We start from the raw sequence: 22,436 nt of genomic DNA on the forward strand, positions 1-22,436 counted from the left end.
GAAGCTCTTCAGGCTTGAGTGAGCTATAGGACAGAAATTTGGATCTACACAAAAATAAAGATCATTGGAAATAGCTAATATGTGATTTTTCATAATCTGTTTTGTCTCATCTTATTTTCCTTAAAGGACAATTGAGTACTTAAGCAATAATAGCAGCAACAAAAATAATGCATTACTGATATATACAGAGGCAAATATATGACAAATATAGCATAAGGGATGAAAAGTAATAAATAGAAATATACTGTTATAAGATTATTGCCTTATATATTGATTTGACTTTATTTACAGGTAGAGAGTGATGTTACAGATACATATTGTAATTCCTAAAGACAACACTAAAATAAAAACAAATTGATTAACAGACATAACTCAAAAATTATTAAAGAAGATAGAAAAAAACAAAAATATTCAATTAATCCAAAAGTCAGGAAAGAAGAAAAATGTAATAAAGAGCAAGTAAAGAACAAGTAGCAAGATACTAGACCTAAGCATATCAACAATTACATCAAAAAATACTTTAATGGAAAGACAGAAATTCTTATTAGATTTAAAAACTAGAAGTCAAATAGTGTTCATAAGAGAAACATTTTAAAATAGGAATATTTCAGGTAAAGAATATTACTAAGGATATTTCATAATGATAAATGAGTCACTCTAAGAGAAGGCTCTAACAATCTTAAATGTATATGCAACTAAAAACAGAACTTCAAGATACATTAAACACAACTGACAACTCCATGTGAAAAAAAATGCCACAATCACCAAAAATTTCAGTAGCATTTCTCTTAAATTGATGGAATGATAGACAAAAACAATCTATCAAGTAAAAGTTATATTTTATTTAAATAAAATCAGCAATCAACTTCACTTAATGAATATGTAAATAACACTATAGCCACATATTACAAAATAAAAATTTTTTCATATGTACTGAAAACAAGTCTCAATAAAGTTCAAAGATTTTATATCACACAGAGGATGTGTTGTGACCACAATAAATACAACTAAATTAGAAATGAATTTAAGAATTTGTGACAAAATTCCCAAGTATTTGGAAATTATCCAATGTTCTACTTTACAAGCCTTAGGTCAACAACCTCAAAGAGGAAATTAGATATTAATTCAAAGTAAATGAAAGTAAAAGAAAAATAATAAAAACATGTGGGATGAATCTAAGACAGTGCTTAGTGACAAACATTAACTTTAAATGCTTATATTATAAAAAATAAAATTTAAACCAATGAGCTATGTTTCCACTTTAAGAAATTACAAAAGACCGAATCAACTGGAAAGTATACAGAAAGAAGGAAATAACAACAATAAGAGTGAAAATAAGTGAAATAGAAACATACAAACATTAGAGAAAAATCTGCAAAACTAAATGTTAATTTTTTTCTAAAGAATCAACATAGTTGATCACTTGCTGACTGGACTGAACAAAAAGAAAACATTGCCCAAAACAGATTTAGAATGAAAAATATCACTACAGTTTCCACACACATAAGCTATTTTTTGTCAATAAATTCAACGACTTAAATGAAATATACTTATTTATAGATATAAGAAAATTAACCAAAACTAACACAAGAAAAAAAAAAGAGAAATCCCATATCCAAGAAATCAAATTCATAATTAAATATCTTCTTGCAACAAAAACTTTAGATGGCTTGTCTGGTAAATTCCCTCAAAAAAATATATATATTTTAAGATTTTATTTGTTTATTTGTCAGAGAGAGAGAGAGAGAGAGAGCGCACAAGCAGGAGCAGCAGGCAGAGGGAGAAGAAGGCTCCTCACAGAGCAAGGAGCCCAACGTGGGACTTGATCCCAGGACCCCAGGATCATGACCTGAGCCGAATGCAGAAGCTTAACTGACTGAGTCACTCACTCATCACTCTCTCAAATATTTTAAAAAGAAATATACCAATATTAGACAAATTCTTTCAGAAAGCAGAAGAGGAAGAAGCACTTCTCAACTCATTTTATGAAGGCAACCAAATCTTGAATCTAAAATCAGACAAGACCATTGCAACAACTGACAATTCTACATCAATAATAGTCATTTATAGGAATGCAAAAATCTTCAACAAAGTATTAACAAAACAAATCCAGAAATGCAAAATTGAACATTGAAGCATCAATGTAACTTAAATTAACAAAATAAAAATAAAAATGATACAATCATTTCAGTGTGTGAAGATTTTTTTATTATGTTATGTTAATCACCATACATTACATCATTAGTTTTTGATGTAGTGTTCCATGATTCATTGTTTGCATATAACACCCAGTGCTCCATGCAGAACGTGCCCTCTTTAATACCCATCACCAGGCTAACCCATCCCCCACACCCTTCCCCTCTAGAACCTTCAGTTTGTTTCTCAGAGTCTATAGTCTCTCATGGTTCGTCTCCCCTTCTGATTTCCCCCGCTTCGTTTTTCCCTTCCTACTATCTTCTTCTTTTTTTTTTAACATATAATGTATTATTTGTTTCAGAGGTACAGGTCTGTGATTCAAGTCTTACACAATTCACAGCGCTCACCATAGCACATACCCTCCCCAATGTCTATCACTCAGCCACCCCATCCCTCCCACCACCACAGATTTTTAAATGAAAATTTTAATAAGATTTGTGTACATGTTTATAAAATTCAGCAGTCATTCAAAATAAAATTTTAAAAACTCCCAGAAAACTAGGAAGAAAAAATATCTTTATGACCATTGGTAAGTGAAAAATTTCTTAGGACACAGAAGATTTATGATTACAAAATTTGAAATTGATCAATTATAATTCATTAAAATAAAAAACTTATGCAAACTAGAAATACTACTAATAGAATCAATACCTAAACCACAGCTTGGGAGAGTATAGTTGCAATACCTGTATCTGACATAGAAATTGTATCCAGAGTATAGAAAGAACATTAATACATCAATAAAAAGACAAATGTCCAGTTAAAGTGGGCAAAAAACTGGAAAAAACAATTTGCAGAAGATTTTTAAATGGCCAATAAACACCTGAGAATTTACTAAGGATTATTAGTTGCAAATGCAAATCAAACAACAATAAAATGCCCCTGCAATTCCACTAGGATGACTGAAATTTTAAAATAATTATATCAAGCGTAGGTAGGTATGGGAAACAACTGGAGCAGTAGTTCAGTCCTGTGAGAGTGTAAAATGGAACAGCTATGTTGAAAATCTTTTTTGGCAGTTTCTTATGAATTTAAGCCTCTGATATACAGAATTTTTCTCTTAGATATTTGTCTGAGAGAAATAAAGTCATGCGTCATCATTCTTTTTCTGCTTTCGATCTTCCCCCTTTTGCTTGTGTTTCTAACAAAATTTACATTGTGTTTTATCTACTGAAGAACTCATCTCTTCAGTCAAAAGCATTATGTAGGCTTTTGTAATGTTATTTGCGAAAGCAACAACAATAAATGGAAACTAGTACTCAGTTTTATGGAACTGGTTAAATAAATTATGGTGTACATAAATGATGAGGCATTATGTCAAACATTAAGAAGCTGTTTTAAAAACATGTTTGAGATAGGAAAATATAACTTAACTTCTCATCTTGAAAACCATCTCATTTGGCCTCAGAACACCAAGTCCTTCTTCTCCATTACAATGTGCTTCTTCTGTGTTCTTTGTTGGATTCTTTCCCTCCCAATGTTGAAGAGCATCAGGACTAAGCCTTCATAGCTCTACATTTCTCTATCAAAACTCACTCTTTAGTGATCTCATGCTTTTCATGATTTCAAATATATCTATACATGGAAGACCACTCAAATCATCTCCAGCCTGAACATGTCCCCTGTACTCCAAATGTTTACCCTCCTAACAATAACATCTTTATTTAGATGCTTATTAGATATCTCACACTTTTCATGCCCAAGGCAAAGTTCAGTTTATCTCCTCCCTAGCATTCTGCATCTCAGGAAACAGCTCCACCATCCATCCATTTGTTCGGGTTTATAGTTTTCATCTTTCTTTCCTGCTTTTTTATTTTTTTTAGATTTTATTTATTTATTTGAGAGAGAGATAGGGAGAGATTGAGCACGAGCATGGCAGAGAGGGAGAAGCAGGCTTCCCGCTGAGCAGGGAGCCTGATGTTGGGCTCTATCCTGGGATCGTGACCTGAGCCAAAGGCAGATGCTTAACCAGCTGAGCCACCCAGGTGCCCCTCTTTCTTGCTTTTATACCTTACCCCCATCCATTAAATCCTCTTGCCTCTATCTTTAAAATACATCTCCCATTTAACCATTTCTCTCCACTTTGGCTGTTACCATCCTGACTTAAGCCTTTTATTCTCTCTCTTATGCTCCTTAGTAGCCTCCTAACTGATGTCTGCTTCTCCTCCTGGCCCCTACATTCTACTTCACATACAGCAGACAGAGTGAATTTATTTAACATTATTTAACGTAATATTATGTCACTTCCCTGATCTAATATGCTCCAATGAAAGAAATCCAAAGATGTTTACATGTCCTTCTTAATAGATTACAATTAATCTGGCCTTAACATTTATTTCTAGAGTTGTATATTTTCTTAATTTTCTACAATAATCATACAATCATTTATTGCTTCTGAAAAAAGAAAAGAATATATAAAGCAGTTTGCCAAGTCAAGATGGTAAAAACAGTTAACAGGTATAAAAAGAAAAGAACATTTAGAGGAGATAAAAGAAATGAGAAACAGTTCCACTGCAATACATGAACATTTTATTTTATTTCTAGAAGAGTGAAATTAATAAGAATGTACAGAAAGAAACTGTCAGGTGAATACCTATTATCTTTTATTGTACATGACTATAATTGCTGTTACCTGGTTTACTTCATAATATCCAAGTGCTTCTGAAATTTTTGTGTTTATATTCATAATATTAAAAAGATAGAAGACATACCTGGGAATATCATTATTAGGACTGACCACATTGAAAACCTACATTGAAATAAAAGCTAAATTACCATGGCATTAAGACAATCATGTATAAGTTAAAATTAATGCAGATACTTAGTTTTTTTTTATTTTCCAGTTATTTTAAGTAAATAGAAATTAAGGATACAATTTTGAGATGATACATTTTGTATGACCTCCTAAATTTACCACAGACTCATAGAATATTAGAGATTTAAGGGAACCTAGACCCCATATAAGACAATTCCTTCCATGTCACATAAGAAAACTGAGACCTAGAGAGCAGAAGCCACTTTTCTAAATTTTCACAGCCAGGTATTAACAAAACAAATGCTTGAAGTTAGTATCCTATACATTAATCTATTGTTTATCCCTGAATTATCCATAATGCTCTATTTCCTTATATTATCACCATTACCCATACTTTGGCCACATTGTTCTTACATAAGCATTCTGAACTAGCATCTTAACCTAATGTCCACAGTTGTGACACAAGAAGATGAACAACAGCCTTTGGTGCAGGGGTGAGGATATGGCACCAATCACCACTGTCTTTATGCTTAATTCCCATTCCATGCCAAAACTGGTAGTTGCCAAAAACAGTGCATTGTCTCAACTGTTATGAAGGAGATTTAAAGGGGAGGGGGAATGGGATAAGTAAAAGACAAGTCATCCACTTATTTTCCAGTCAGAGCTGCCATATTATTGCACACTCTCAAATTAGGAAGCAATGCCAAAGACCATTTAGTGCAATTTCATGAGATGCCTGTGAATATCTATAGCATGCTTGCCAAGTGCTTTTCTAGGTGATGACTGAACACATTTTTGTGAAAATAAAATAATTACCTCTTAAGACATCTCATTATATCTTTGAATAATTGTTACAAATTTTAAATTTTAAAATGACTTTAAATGTGTGTTCAAATATGATCATAATTTATTAATTTATTTGTTCTCTTCACAGATATTTGTAGAGAGGGGTGTGTGTGTGTGTGTGTGTGTGTGTGTGTGTGATCAGAGTTGAACAACCCCTTCAGTTGAAATCTGAATAGAACAGAGTCCCAAATGATTATCACCTTCATAATAACAATAATGATAATTTTACTATGTCTAGGAATTAAGACAGTTCACTTTGGTTCAAATTTTGTAAAAGTTTTAAGCACAGTATTTCATTTTACTATACAAAAAACTTATGAGGTAATATTATTAATCCCAGTTTCTGAGATTTAGGAAGGTTAAATAACTTGCCCAAGGTCACATGGCTAGTAAAAGTAGTGCAACTGGATTTCAGAGTCTTCGCACTTCAGCCATTTTCCAATATTAATACAATAACCTATTAATGTAAACTGAGATTAAGTCTGCTTTTTTGTTAGGCACCTCACACACACTTATTTTGAGCTTACTACTGTTTATAAAATAAAAACAAGAGAAAATGAAAATGTCTAATGCCTGTAAAACAGAAGAGTCTCACAAAAATGCCACCTCAACATTTTTTATTATTTCTGCTTAAAAAAAAAAAACAGGCTAACTTAAGATGTATATAATTCTCTACTTCTGTAGACTTTCTATGTTTGTTGTTGCTGTTTTTGTTGTTACAGAGATATTCTCAATATCACAAGTTGAAATTGTCATAATGAAAACTTCTCAATTAAAAATACTGACAAATGGACTTGAGCTAATTTTTGTTCTTACCTAAAACATCAAAATATTGCTTTATTCAAACAATGATGACATATGATTTACTTATTTCTTTTGTAAAAGAAAGACTGACCCTTTCCAAAATCATAAATGAATGTTTTGTCAATCTTCAGCCATTTTTTTCTCCTGAAATCACAGCAAAATGCCAGCTACAAAAGTTTATACCCTACCTCGTTGTGAGTTTTGAATTTCACACCATGTAATTAATTTCTTGTATAAGTTTTGTAATCTTGTTAAGACAATTCATTTGGTAATGTCACCATTTGAAGTTGCAAGGTTTTAGAACATGTACATTTTCTTTGGGAATAACGATTATTCCCAAATGTTTCCCTTGTCTTAAAAATAAGAAAAAGTGTGTTCTAAACTTTTTTGAAATATCTAATATTTGAAAGTTAATGGATCCAATTTTAATTGCATGTTACCTTTATAATTCCAACAAAGATATGCAAAATAAAATCTATTTTCAATTATTTCAATGTTTAATGGGTACATGTCAAAGACAGAGTAGAAGAAATTATTTCTCATATAAATAAAGCTATAAAATTGGAGATATTTTGTGTATGTGATTTTTATTCATCCTAATTTTTTTTCAAGATTTTGTTTATTTATTTGTCAGAGAGAGAAGGAGCACAAGAAGGGGGAGCTGCAGGCAGAGGGAGAAGCAGTTTCCCCGCTGAGCAAGAAGTCCGATGCAGGACTCGATCCTAGAACCCTGGGATCATGACCAAAGCTGAAGGCAGATGCCTAAAAGACTGAGCCACCCAGGTGTCCCTAGCCTAATTCTTTTCTTAACAAAGATGTTATGATGCCCTAAACTGAAGGTAGGAAAATCTGTGTCATCTATGTTTCATGTAGACATAATAGGATGTTTCCCCTTCTAGCCAGATGTCTTAGTCTAACACTACCCTGCAACTGAACTTAGCTCTATCTCACAAATTACTCAAATATAAGTTACCATAATGTCCATGTTTCCATTCTAGAGCTAATAGAATCCTCATTGATTTTTAGATTCCAATTTAAAAAAATGTGTTTTTATGAACTCATCTATGTGGGCAACTTTAGTCTATTTGGAACAAAAAATTGCTCTTGCATCAGTCAATTCCACTTAAAAGAAGAGGAATGTAGTAATATATCTAAAACATCTAAAGTTACTTGAAATTTTTAATTATACTTTTTGTACAGTACGGTATTACACCTAGATGTCTCCAGACATAAGAACCTCAACAGAAAGAGAAATTGTTTTAAGTATACAAATATGAATTTGAATTTTTCCCCTAGAATTGTAAAAAACAGATGCACTCTAATATGTTTTCCAATATTTTCTATAGCCTCCAGATACTAGCCATCCATTTCTTCTCTACCTCACAATGTTATCCACTCCATTTGATTACTGTGCCCCAAGTTTTTATCTCATTTGTGATTAAACCCTTTTTATTTTCCACATTGAATAAAAACAAGCTTATTTGAATATAGAATCAATTTATTTATTTTTCCCCTAAGGGTATGCCATATTTACCTATTTAGCTTATGTAACAACAAAACTTAGTAGGAAAAGCAGAGAAGGGATGGAAATTTACAAAGCCACAATAGAATCTCTTTGAAAAAGGACAGAATAATGGAAGAAGCGTTTCTAATGTTTCCTGAAAGAGATTTTTTTTTGTAACACTGTTTACCTTTCCCAACCTGATTAAATCCAAGAGAACCTTTAATTTACTCTTCCTGAAAGTCTTTCACTCAATTCACACATACATCCTTCCCATTTGAGAACCTATATTAACAATACGTTACATACTCTAGTAGGTTACTGAATTTTCTTGTTCTGAGTGAGATATAAATGCTAAGAATTTTGCAAATACTTCATTGGATGTGTTAGAAAATGGATATGCAGATTCATATCTTCACATTTCTCTAATTTTCTTTTAATTTTGGAAAAGAATAGTGTTGAATTCTAAGTTAGAATTTATTAAAAGTCTATATAATATTTTTGCCCAGACAGTGTTTTTTAGACTTTCAAATATCTTTAATGACAGACCGAATAATTGTCATTTCACCCAAATCTTCCAGTGCAGAAGTAACCCTCATTAGGTTTACCTGAAACATTTTCAGTTTCTATAATGGTAAACATTTTAAAGAAGTGAGTGGAGTGAAGAGAGTCAAACCACAAATAAAAAGAATATTTTTTCCTTTTTTTTTTTTGGTTTTATTATGGAGATCTGATTTTATGCTGTTCATATGTATTGATTATCATTTGAAAATAATTAACCACAAGCTTTAATGGTGTTAATAAGCCTCCTCAAATCTTTTGTAGGACTAATATAAGAAGCAATAAGTAAAGCCTAATATTGTCTCTCCCAGTGGTTCTCAAACTTGAGCAAACATTAGAGTCATTTGGAAGATTTGTTGAAACATAGATCTGGGCTCCATCCCTAGATCTTCTGGGTTAGGACCCAAGAATTTTCATTTCTAGCAGTTACTTCTGCCATTTGGGGATCACACTTTGAGAATCACTGATCTACTTTGTTAATCATGGTCATCACAAATCAGTATTTAATTAAGCAGAAGGAACAGAATATATAAATATTTGTATCTATAGATAACACATCCATGCAATTAAAAATTTCACTTTGGATCTTGATGCCTACTGAGCCACAAATACATGAGAGAGAGAAAAAAAAATGACAGAAATTAAGATAATTAAAAAAAAAACCTCTCAGAAATTTTGAGAGAAGGAAATCACCTTTGATAAAAGTGCTGCTTTACTATAAAGATAAGTCATTAGACATTTACTACAAAACAGATTCAGTCACTTCTGTAGTGAGAGCTGAGGGAACACTGGTTATGTTTGCTAACATGGCACTTCCCTTTGGCAGAGCCAAGTACATACCAAGTGATTATTCTGACCGAATAATTTTTCTTTGTTGCCCGGGCAGTTCTGAAGTTGAAACTGAGTAAAGACTTTACTTATTTACTACTGAGTTGGATGAATAAAAGTAGAAGAGCTTGAAGATAACATTCAGATAAATAAATTTAAAGATTTAGAAATTAGAATACAGAAGTAATAAAGTCAGTTCTCAAGGAAGTTATTCCAAAACACAGAATACTGCTTATGGAAAACATACAATTGTGTGGTGTAAAACCAATGTTTATTCTTTTTTTAAAAAAAGATTTTATTTATTCATTTGAGAGAGAGAGAGATTTATTCATTCACAGAGAGAGAGAGAGAGAGAGAGAGAGAGAGGACGAGCAGGGGGGAGAGGCAGAGGGAGAAGCAGACTCCCCACTGAGCAGGGAGCCCCATATGGGGCTCAATCCCATGATCTGGAGATCACGACCTGAGCCAAAGGCAAACGCTTAACCATCTGACCCACCCAGGCACCCCACCAATGTTTATTCTTAAAATTGTTTCTAGAAGAGCAGGAGAAAGCATAGCAAGTCCTTCTGAGTACCATTTTCAGATAGAAAAATGTTATAAAAGAATAATCTCAAATAAACTAATGAAAGACTCATCACTCAATTATTAACACTTTTTCCTCTATATTAATAAAAAATATACCTGTCTGTAAAAGTGTCACTTGTTAATTAAAACCATTTATTTTATTTTTTTTAAGATTTTGTTTATTTTTATTTTATTTGAGAGAGAAAGAATGAGAGATAGAGAGCACGAGAGGGAAGAGGGTCAGAGGGAGAAGCAGACTCCCCACTGAGCAGGGAGCCTGATGCGGGACTCGATCCCGGGACTCCAGGATCAAGACCTAAGCCAAATGCAGTCGCTTAACCAACTGAGCCACCCAGGTGCCCCTAAAACCATTTATAAAATACCCTAAAGAAAAATACATGAGGCAGTTCTACTAGTTTCACTGTTAATTGTTAGTGCACCCAGGTACTCTTGAAACTTGCAGGCTTTGTACCAGCATTTCTCTGTCAGGAACTTTTTTACTAGAGATTTATACTTGGTTCAGTTTCTCATCCATCTCTTCAGAAAGACCATTCCTAAAGTAGCAGAACCCTGTTACTCTCATCCTGTCCTACCCAGCTTGATTTATTCTTTTTTTTTAAAGATTTTATTTATTTATTTGACAGAGAGAGACACGGCAAGAGAGGGAACACAAGTAGGGGGAGTGGGAGAGGGAGAAGCAGGCTTTCTGCAGAGCAGGGAGCCCGATGTGGGGCTCGATCCCAGGACCCTGGGATCATGACCTGAGCCGAAAGCAGATGCTTAAAGACTGAGCCACCCAGGCACCCCAGCTTGATTTATTCTTAACATTTATTATATTTCAATAAATCTGTAACATATCATGTATAAAAAGTACCATTAGCTCGTCACATTGTGGCTTTAGAATACGTACATAAATTCTCTAACACCCCACCCTTCAAAGGTGAGCTAGATTCGTCCTCTTCAGTGAGAGCCAGACTACATGACTATTAATGAATAGAATGTTCAGACATAGCAATGAGTCTAAGTCTCTTGAGTGGCCTGCTGTGAGAGAAGTTAGCAACCATGGGTACTCATGAAGCCTGTAAGAGGCCAACTGAGGAAGTGAGGCTTCCTTCTAACAATCAACACTAACTGCCCAGCCCTGTGAGTGAGTCACCTTGAAACCAAAGTGTTTGGCTCCAACCAAGCTTTCAGATGACTGCAGTCTCAGCTGACATTTTGATTGCAATCCTGTGAGAGAAGACAAGCCAAAGCTGCACAGCAAAGCAACTCTGTAATTCCTGACCTATAGAGACTGTGAGGTTAATATGTTTATTGTTATTTTTAAAAGTATGAAATTTGATAGTATGTTGTTATAAATCAATAGCTAATACAATCACTATTGAATAAGTACTACCCATTTTACTAACAAAATCCTCCTTAATGCCTACAATTGCCATTTTATATTTAACAAAAGAAATCTTTGAAACTAATTTAGACCTTTATCTTAATCATGTATCACTCTCTTGCATACTCACAGAAGGAAAATACAAGTGAAAGAAATCGGTGATGATATACCTAAAACTTCATTTTAGTATCCAATTTCTCTAGCTATATTTTCAACTTAGTATTATCAATGTCTGTGTTTTTCAACACAATACAATATGTAGTGACATGAGGAGTGTTGATAAGGGTGTCCTACACTACTGTCTATAAGATTTTCTTCTCAGCAGTTAACCCTCTCTATGCAAGTTTTGTTGTTAGTGTTTTCTCAATCTCACCATGTTGTTGGACAATAAAAATTATATTGATTTCATTTCCTGGTCAATAGTTATTATAAGATACATCTGCATTTAGACATTAAAATATTTTTAAAAGTGTCTTTGAATTAATGAAATAAAGTATATATGAATATGCTTATTGGTTAATTGCCATTGTCCCTGCTAGAATGTAAAAAGCAAAGACTTTCTCTTGTGCATCATCATATCCTCAGCCTATTACAGTGCTTGGGACATAACAGGTGCTGAATAAATATTTATCCAATGACTGAATGAATACACACACGTATACATAAAATTAGTGAATAATATGTACTAAATATGAACATTCTCTGGTTTGTTTATCTACATGAACTTCAAAAAGTTTTAGGTAAGTATTATAATAAATTGTGTTTCTAAGTTGAAAAAGTTTATGATTAAAAATTATCAACACTGAGAAAAATTGGTGGGGCGGTCACCTAGAGTATCTCTGTTCCCGCCAGGGGCCAACCTCGCCCCAGGCAGTGAAGCTCCAGGGGCTGGAGCCTTGCAGCCCCAGGGAGGTGCCCTCACTCAACCGTGGCCTGAAATGCAGAAAAGGCCATGAGGGCCTTAGCAAGTTTTCGCCAAGCTCAACTGGAAGAGGGAAAAGTGAAGGAACAAAGACTCTTCCTTGCCTCATAATGTACTGAGCTGCCCAAAGCTGAGAAGTAGAGACAACAAATCATTGGAGAGATCTCTAAAAAAGTGGCTCAAATTCAGAATGCTGGTTTAGGGGAATTCCGAATTCATGACCTGAATGATGAAATTAACAAACTGCTAAGAGAGAAAGGACACTGGGAAGTCCGGATAAAGGAGTTGGGTGGTCCTGATTATGGAAAATTTGGCCCTAAAATGCTGGATCATGAAGGGAAAGAAGTCCCAGGAAATTGAGGTTACAAGTCCTTCGGAGCAGCAAAGGATTTGCCTGGTGTCAGAGAGCTTTTTGAAAAAGAACCTCTTCCTCCTCCAAGAAAGACATGTGCCGAGCTCATGAAAGCAATCGATTTTGAATACTACGGTCACCTCGATGAAGATGACGGTGTCATCGTGCTTTTGGAAAAGACATATGAATAGAAATTCAGGGCCAGATTGGTGGAAAAGTGGAAAGCAGAGTGACAGGCCTGGCTGGCGAGAGGAGAAAAGGCAGAGGAGGAGGAGGAAGAAGCGGAAGAGATCAACATATGTGCTGTCACCGAGGAGGAGTCTGACAAGGAAGGCAGCCAGGAGAAAGGAGGTGAAGACCAGCAGCAGAAGTTCATCACCCACTTCCCAGGGCCATCCCAGCAAGAGATCAAGGAGGCCCTTGTGTGGAGGAAGAAGATGGAACTCCTCCAGAAGTATGCTAGTGAGTCCCTGCAGGCCCAGAGTGAAGAGGCCAAAACACTTCTGGGCTACTAGGGCTGAGCTGGGACGTGCTCAGGGTCTGGAAATCTGCCGGGAGGCCGTCATCCCCCTCTGGCCCTTGGTGACCCCACCGGACTCTGCTGTCCTGGGATTGCAGATAGGCTGGCTCATGCTACGAGTCTTCCTGCTACTTCCCCTACCTTTTCTAACCCCCTCTCCTGATCCGAAGGGACGGGCTGCCTGTGCCTCCCTGGCAGGCTGTCTGCGTGCTGAATCCTCAGCTGTCACTGCTGTACAAATGTTTTGCTATTGTAGGAACCCATTTATTTTTATCTAGAGTGTGTAAAACAGGCTGCTCATGGGCTGCCTGTGTTTTACTTAGCTTTCTCCTGTCATTCGCTGGAGAGGGAGGTCAATTTATGACTACCATTAAAAAGATGTCAGTTTTTCCTAAAAAAAAAAATTATCAACATTACCTCTGGGTAACTTAAGATAACTATTTTATTTCATACTTTATTTACTATTTAACATTTTTATTGCTATCAGTTTTACAGGAAACAGATGCTTTCGCTCATGAAACTTTGAATAGGAGTTCTTTTCAAGCAACCCTAAAACTCTCCATTTGAATTTACCTTAACCTCTATAATCTGGCATAATATAAATTTACATAAAATAAGTGCTTAAACAGGGTATTATCCCATTTTAAAATTTTCCAAGTTTTGGGTGGAGGATATAGAGGAAGTTTCCACCTCCACTCCATTTTTAAAACAAACAAAAAGTATACTCCATTTTGCTTTTATATAGTACCAACTTATGTGTGACTATTTTCACATTTTCATAAGCAGATCTTTTCCATGTCTACATTCTGAACATCCTATCAAGAAATACTAACTCTCCTTTGTGGCACATACTTTCCAGGCAATGTGCCCATTTCACAGAAAAATTGTTTTCATCACCTCAAGGATGACTATGTAGTCAGGATACAAAGGCCAGTTCCCAACAAAAGATGCCTACCAAAGGGCTTTCCTGTGTAGAGTGACCACAATCAATAATAGTTTTCCAGTTCCATAAAGCTCAAGATAAATATGACTAAAATGAAAAGGCTTCCCTGGAAAAGACAAGTAAAAGGTATATTGGTTGAGTGGAATGTTAATATATTAATGAAATTGATGACATTAGTGATTTATTTCGTTGACAGAATTTAGAATGAGATTCATTTATCATTATCCAATAGTCATTCATCAACAGTACATTGCCCCAAGCATTTAGCCTCCTGTTAGCAGTTTAAGTTTTCTTTGTAGTAATTATACTGGAGAAAGAATACACTGTTTGTGGTCCACTTGATTATAAATAAAATACAAACAAAATTAATATTTTATGGAAAACAATCTTTTATATTCTTCAAGTGATAATTCTATTACTTTGTTTTACATATTTTATATTGCTCTATCTTCTATCCTACCAAAATTATCTACTTTAAAAAGACAATTAATTTTAATTCTACAGTAATACTCTTCTATTCAAAAGGAAGCATGATAATAAAGCCCCTGATAAAAATGGATGAGTTTTAGATAATGTCCACTTGATTTGTAAGATATTGAAGACATAATCAGATAACATCAATAAATCTACAGCATGAGCACATGCGCATGCACATGCGTGTGCACACACACGCACACACACATACACCTCAGAGATACTATGCAAGTACAACCACAGTTTTGCCTGAAAACTGCTCTGCCCCTTGAAAGTCAAAGCCCCTAGAAGACCCATTTTGGAGTTGGAAAGTTTCAGTGAGACTGTCTCACAGCAGAGGCAGATTAGAATGTAAAAATCAAAGGAAAATAGCCTCTGGACAACAAGCCAGAATTTATGGTATTTAGATCAGGTCCTGAAAACATGGCACCTGAAGATTGTACTATGGAGGTTAAATAGACAATATTTTCTTATTGTCTAATTTGTTCGAGCTAGGAATAAACATGACTATTTTTCCTCTTTACCACTCAAGGAAATTTTTCTAAGACGATTCCTAAGTTGTCTCTCAATGACTTAGCTTGTCTAAATCCCTTTTCTAGCTGTTAGTAATTAAATAATACATACAGGATAATTTATTGTGGCAGACATTTTTAAGTATTTTTAAACTTAGCCATAATAGGATATTAAATGTGTTGAAAAAAATCTATAATTCAATTATTTTAAAAACGTAAAGACACTGAAATATGGATATGTATAATACACCAAAACAAAGAGTTAAAATGGGGGAGGGGAATGGCTGTATAGGGTTAGGGATGGATAGAAAATCCAGAAGATGTCAAAAAACCTTCATGGAAGAGATGAATTTTGATTTTTTAAATGAGTAAGAGTACATCAGACAGTAAAGTTTGGTTTGAGGATATTCTAGGCATATGGCATAAAGGTTTTGAGATATCATGGGGAACAGTGAGAAGTTCAATGGGAAGATCCTATATTATACGTGGGAGTGTAATATAGAGCACCTAGTTAGAGAGTACATTAGTGGACTGGTAAGGAATAGAGGGTGCATGATGGAGGTGGTCACATGGTTGGATGGGAAGAGAATGTAAGGTTCATGAAGGCAAACCTGTGAAGAAAAGTTGTGGCAAAAACATGAAGACCATATGGATGCTGTTATGAAGTTTTTATTTTATCCTTTAGGGAATGGAAGTGTCACCAGTCTTATACTAGGAAAGAAATGATCAAATGTGCAAATTACGGAAAGTCCATCCTAACAGCTATATGAAGAATGGCTAGGAAACCAGCGGTGGTTAGGCCATCAAAATAGTCCAAGTAAAACTTCTAGACCTCACAGGCTTCAAGACTCCAAGACATAAATCCCTAATTACAGAATTTTAGGCATTAGAATTTGGAAAAGCATTATGTGACTAAGTTTTTATAAGGTCATTCTAGGTCACAACTTATAAACTTATTGCTAGACAGTATATTAACAGAAAGAGACAATGGCAAGGTCAAAACACTCCTAACACAAAACATGTTAGCTTCTCACCTCATGAGCTTGACACCAGAATTGTGAACATATATTTCAACAAAGCCAACATATTTTTAAAATATGCATTTTTTAATGATACTAGATTTAAGGCATTATGTTAGATGCTAAGACATTAAGTTAGATGCAGGGGCAGGGGTAGAAACGGAATAAGGATCATGAAGTAAAAATGGAGGAAAAAAAGGGCTGTTGGCAGACATTATCGCCTTTGCATTTCCATTGTTATTTCCTCAATAGTGTCATGGCTTTTCTTACCATTTTAAAACATATTAGTGTAGTTTGGGGGGGAGAAATAATTTTAGAACACACGTACCGATAATCTTAGTGACAAAAGGCCTCCATGAGATGAGAATGAAAGGAACCAGGAAACATTTCTGTGCTGATCTACTTGACCTGAATGCTTTATGTCTTACTGACTGATTAAATCAGTTCCTGGTGCTCCCGGAGTTTAAAATAATGGCTGTGAAAATGAGAATGAGTCTTAAAGTTACTGAAAATTTTGGCAAATGTTGAAATCTGGTCCATGTGCAGCTTAGCCCATTATGCTTCAGTGGTTTTTAATGTACAATGTAGTTTTAAGATTTTTTTGCCCCAGATAGAAATTGTCTGCCTTACCTTTAGCAAAATTGTATCCTCAATGAAAGATCAGATTAAATGGAATAAGTGCAATGCTTATAAATTTGGATTAAGAGAAGCTGAAAGGATGCTTAAAATGTATCTTTAAACCTAAGTGCAAAATTTCCATACCTACCTTGAAATATGTATTGGGGTATTAAATATGCTCAGTAAGCTAAGCAATGTGTTAGATAATTAATAAACATTTAACAGCATTGATTTTTTACAGCCTGCTTTATTGAACTTCTTATCAGTATTGAGCAGATGGGTCATAACTATGAAAAACTATATTTTAAACATGATTACTATATATGGATTATATTTGAAAAATACTGTTCAGTGAAGCATTTACAAATGTAATTTAATGCACAGAGCAAGACCCCAAAGTTAAGGTATTTTTCCTGCATTAAATACAAAAGAACTTAACTGATGTATAAAGGACATTACAGAATTGTTTAAAAATAATTTGAAATGAAAAATAATCTCCTATATGAAATCATAAAGTAGTATGTACAATGTCAGCAAGGAGTAAACAATTAAATTGATTTTTGTTTTATTTAGTATTCAATAAATCCATTCTCATTACTTCTTATAATCATCTTTAATATTTATTAAAAATTATGTTTGAAATTTTGACTACTGTAAAATTTGTATAACTAAGATAAAAATCTTTCTGAATGATAGTCACTGTGTAATAAGCCTTAAATTGTAATGATAATACACACACACACACACGCATGCATGTATGCGTGCACATCCAACATTAATTGAGCCCTGTCACAGGATTGAGAAAATGTGAAAAAAATCTAAAAATTCTGTATTTTCCCTAAATTATTTGTTAATAATATTTACATATTTCACCCAATGGTTTATTATGACACAAATATTTTTAATAAAGAAATAAAATACAGGTAATGGTTTTTTTTAGAAAGTACACTAAGACCAAAACAAGTTGTAATTGAATCTATCACAATTTTCAAGAGAAATAGGCAGCCTTTAGGATGATTCCAAATTCTCTGTTCCTCCTGGTATTCAAATCTTGTGTTGTCCCTGCCCATGGTGTACCAGAGTTGGTCAATGTGACCAATAGCATGTGGCAGAAGTGATAGTATGTCACTTTTGAGATTTGATTATAAAAAGACTGTGGCTTTCATCTTAGAGTCTCTCTCTCTCTCTTCTTCTGATCATTCGTTCTCAGAGAATCCAGATTGCATGCCAAGAAATTCCAGAAAAGACCACTGTACAAGGAATTGAAATCCTTGGCTAACACCCAGAAAAAAACTGAGGCCTGTCAATAACCATGAGAGAGAATTTGGAAGTGGATCAAGTCTGCAGATAAAATGGTAACCACATCTTTGAAACTTTGAATCCAAAACGACTTAGCTAAGCCTCTCCTAGATTTCTGAGTCATAGAAACTATGAGATAATAATATTTATTATTTTAGGTTGCTGACTTTTAGGGTTGTCAGCAATTGATAAATACACCAAATGACATACTTAGCAAGTAGTACCTAAGAGACATAATGCTTGATAGGGTATATATAAAAGAATGGGATTGCAATTGAGTGCTTATTGATTTGCAATCTAGTTTAAAAACTTAAGATATATACAAATAATATGAGCTACTATAGAAAAAATGTACAAATGTATACCAAAATAATGATATTAAGGAAATGACATTGAAACACAGGCAATAGGATCATTTTGCTGAGGGCCTACATAAAGTCTTCTAGAAAAGCTGCAAGTATATTGCCATGTGAAGGATGACATGATTTGGACAGGTTAAGGCACTCCAGGTTGAAGACAATGTTTGTACAAAGACATAAAAGTGAGAAGGACAGAAAGTGTATAGGAAATTACAAAGAATGTAGTTGGGCTAAATACTTAGTATTTACATGTACATGTATATAATCATATTACATATGTAATGAACTAGAGAAATAACACTTATCTTTGAGACAGAGAATAATATTCCAGATCTAGCATAAATTATATATTTTAAGGTCTCAGACTATTTTGAAGCTTTGATTTATGCTTTTGTAAAATGAAAATCATTTTACTGCAAATCTACTTTTTCTGATTCCTACTGTAATGCTCTTTATACCAAAACAAAGCTACCTTCTTGGTCTGACTTCAGACTTACAATGGATAAGCAACAGAACAAATTTTTCTTCATTCGCATAGCATCCAGCTCTCATCCAAATCTATTGTTCATTGTGAGTTGATTCATTTCAACAAAAGATTTTGATGTGCTAATTTAATAGAGGAAGGAACGGTAACATTGCTAGTTGAACAAAACATTTCTCAGTAAAAAGGGGATGGTCAAGAACCCAAGAAAGTATGCTTTTTGCAGGATTACTCAATTATAAAATAAACTTTATTCATATCTTCAGTCCTATTTCTACACTGTTAGTCATTGTGATACATACATGACTTTGCAAAAACATGTGTCTTTTAAGTGGGATGACCTTACAATGCTAGATTGCTGATCTATTAACAAAAATTGAATATATGCAAAAAACCCCTGCATCTGAGAAACTAAGATAAAACTGACAAAATCTATATCTCAATGAGCTTATATTTTAGCTCAGTCATGGATATTAAGTCATGTCTAGCATTCCAACTCTGATAAATTGGTAGTAACCACCTGGATATCTGTGTTGAAGAGGAGCTTAAGGCTATCTCTAGGGTTAGAGGGAAATGTTGCCAAGATCATTTTGGAATTCCTGCCACAAGAACAAGAGAGGAAAGAGGTAGCACTTGAGCACTCCATTATATCTGTACCTGTAGAAGAGATTAAACACATAGAAAAGAAAACCATAGGTGATGATGCTAGCCCAAACAGTGATACACTTAATAACTGCTATAGAAATTTTTTCAAAGATTAGATTTGATAACTAGGGAAGGCTAAGGAAGAAAGCTCAAATTTAGCTATAGAGAATAAGTTGTAGAGTGTTAGATAAATCTTTAAAAATGAGAAGTCCTATCTTTCCAATATAAAATATAATGTTACATCATTCAACATTTATTCTCATTTAACTTGGTTTTACCATATTACTTTCTTGAGCTGCCTCAGGATTCTATGAGGATCATAGGTCAACTTATCAGTAAGTGCTATATGTGGTCCATGCTGTTTTGATCTCAGTAATAACACATTCAGTACTATCTAAATATGAGACAAACTAAGCATATCAGTTAGAAATGCATTCCTCCTCGAATAAAGGATAACTGAATAGCAGTAAGTTGAACAGGTTGGTTTTTTTTCCACAAATGGAGAAATTCAGGGACAATTTCTGGCATTCCTTTGGCTGCTCAGTGATGACACAGTAGCCCCATTTATTTCTACCTCCCTGATCCACCAAAAGCATGTTAGCATCTTGCCTCACATGTATTGACTTTTTATTGCAATGATTTCTATAGATCAGAATACAAAGTCCAAGGTTCGAGAACAGTGGAAGGGGAAGGGAAGATCTAGACATATCTGATTCCTTTCAATAAGATATCAGGTTACACCTTAGGTATCATTGTCCAGAAGTTCTTTCTAGCTATAAGGGAACCATCATCCAACACTTAAGTCTAGGCACACAGCTTCTTCAAACAAAGTCAGCACATAGTTAGTAAAGAAAAAGGGGAAAATGGGTAATACATAAACATTTAACAACACTTATTTCACTGATGTTGCATAAAATGGTTGCCTTAAGCCTCCAGAATTTCTTTTTCAAGAAACATTTAATCAATGATGTTACATATAATCATTATAAAGAGATTTATTGTTCATTCAACAATCATCTACAGTTTACTTATGATGTGACAGGCACTTTCTCAAGTTTTCAGGATACAGAAAGTCTGAGGCTTATTTTAGACAGTTTTTCAAAAGCCAAATGTATTGGACTTGATATTTTATAAAATCTTTGCAAACAAAAGCACCTCACATCTATAATAATATAATAATAATGTCAATACATAAAAACAGTTGTATCTTTATACTCTAGAAAAAAAGAAATAGCATTTACAATAGGATCAAAAATACCAAATGCCTAGGAATAAATCTAGCAAAAGATGCCCAAGATCTCTGTAATGAAAATAACAAAACATTAATGAGAGCAATTAAACAAGACAGAGAGTAGCTCTATGCTCCCAAATAGGAAAATTCAGAAGTTTAGAGATTTCATTTGTACTCAATTTGACATATAAGTTTAATACAATTTCAATGAAAGCCCAACTCATTCTTTTTGGATATTTATCCACTAGTATTAAAATTTATATTAAAATACAAAGTATCTAGAATAGTCATGACAATGATGAATAAAAAAGTTCAAAACTTACCCTATCTTATCTTAAGACTTATTATAAACATAGAAAAAGTAAGAAAGCATGGGATTGGCACAAAAATATATAAATAGACAAAGGAGCAAAATGGGAAGGTCAAAAATAGACACACTAATGGTGGCTGTAATATTTGACTACACTACTATTGAACAAAAGAAGCAGACACAAAGAATATACATTGTATGATTCCATCTATATAAAGTTCAAAATCAGGCAAAACTAATCTACAGGGTAGGAATTAACATAGTAGTTATTGTTGGAAGTGGTGAGGATGGTAATTTGGAGAAGACAGAAAAGGACTTTGGAGGTTCTTAAATTGACCTACTCCTTGATTTGGGTGCTGGGGTGTTCACTTTGTGGAAATTCATTATGCTTATAATTTGGGCATTTTATTTATGTTTACTATACTTCAATAAAGAACACATAAAAATCAATGGTTATTGTACCAGCTATAGCCAATACAATATTATTTTAAATTTAGAATAATATAATTTAGAATATAATTTTAAAAAATAGAACTGGTTCAATTTACAAAGGAATAAAAATACTATGGAATACATAAAAATAAATTTAACATACGATGTGCAAAATCATTATAGATTATCAAATACTATAGCAAAGAAGATTTGAACAAATGAGAAGACATGGTATCATTAATGTTGACTAAACCTCAAGTTAATATACAAATTCAACGGAACAAAATTTCAGTATCATTTATCATGTCATTTCACAAATTGACTCCTACACACAGTAAATTTCAAAATAGCTAAACTAAATCTGAAAAATATAATGAGGGTATTTGGCCTAAAATGTATTAATTAACTGTAAAAGTCTTAAATTAGCTCAAAGACAGACAAACAGATCAAAGGAACAGCAGAGTGCATATAAACATACAGATATGGAAACTGTATAAGAAACTAGCAAAAAAAAGTAAACTACTTAGTATCCGATGTGGTAATAACTAAATTTTGATATAATGATGAGATCCTATCTCAAAAAATTTCCAAAAATTAAATTACAGATCTTGTTCTAATAGTAACTACAATTAAAAATTAAGCTTTATAACTATGAGAAGAAAATATAAAATAATATGTGACCTCTTTGAAGAAGAAGTATTTCTTAGACAAGTCTCTTAAAGCAGAAGTCAATAAAAGTAATAGATTTAAACTTATCAAAATCTAAATATTCTATTTAATAAAAAAATCATAAAGAAAAAACCTGGAAGAAATTAAGTGACTGAAAAAAGATAAGTAAACAATATATAAATAACTTCTATAAATATGTAATAAATTA

The 22,436-nt window shown here is 33.6% G+C and overlaps 1 pseudogene; it reads left to right on the top strand.

The window, feature by feature from the left end:
- Positions 1-13,231, top strand: part of LOC114219945 (pre-mRNA-splicing factor ISY1 homolog pseudogene) — a 169,043-nt pseudogene extending 155,812 nt beyond the window's left edge.
- Positions 13,232-22,436: the final 9,205 nt, after the last annotated feature.

Source organism: Eumetopias jubatus, unplaced genomic scaffold (genome assembly GCF_037043125.1).
Source record: "Eumetopias jubatus isolate StellerSeaLion01/CBP00866 unplaced genomic scaffold, mEumJub1_p1.0 scaffold_14, whole genome shotgun sequence".
Taxonomy (NCBI): Eukaryota; Metazoa; Chordata; class Mammalia; order Carnivora; family Otariidae; genus Eumetopias; species Eumetopias jubatus.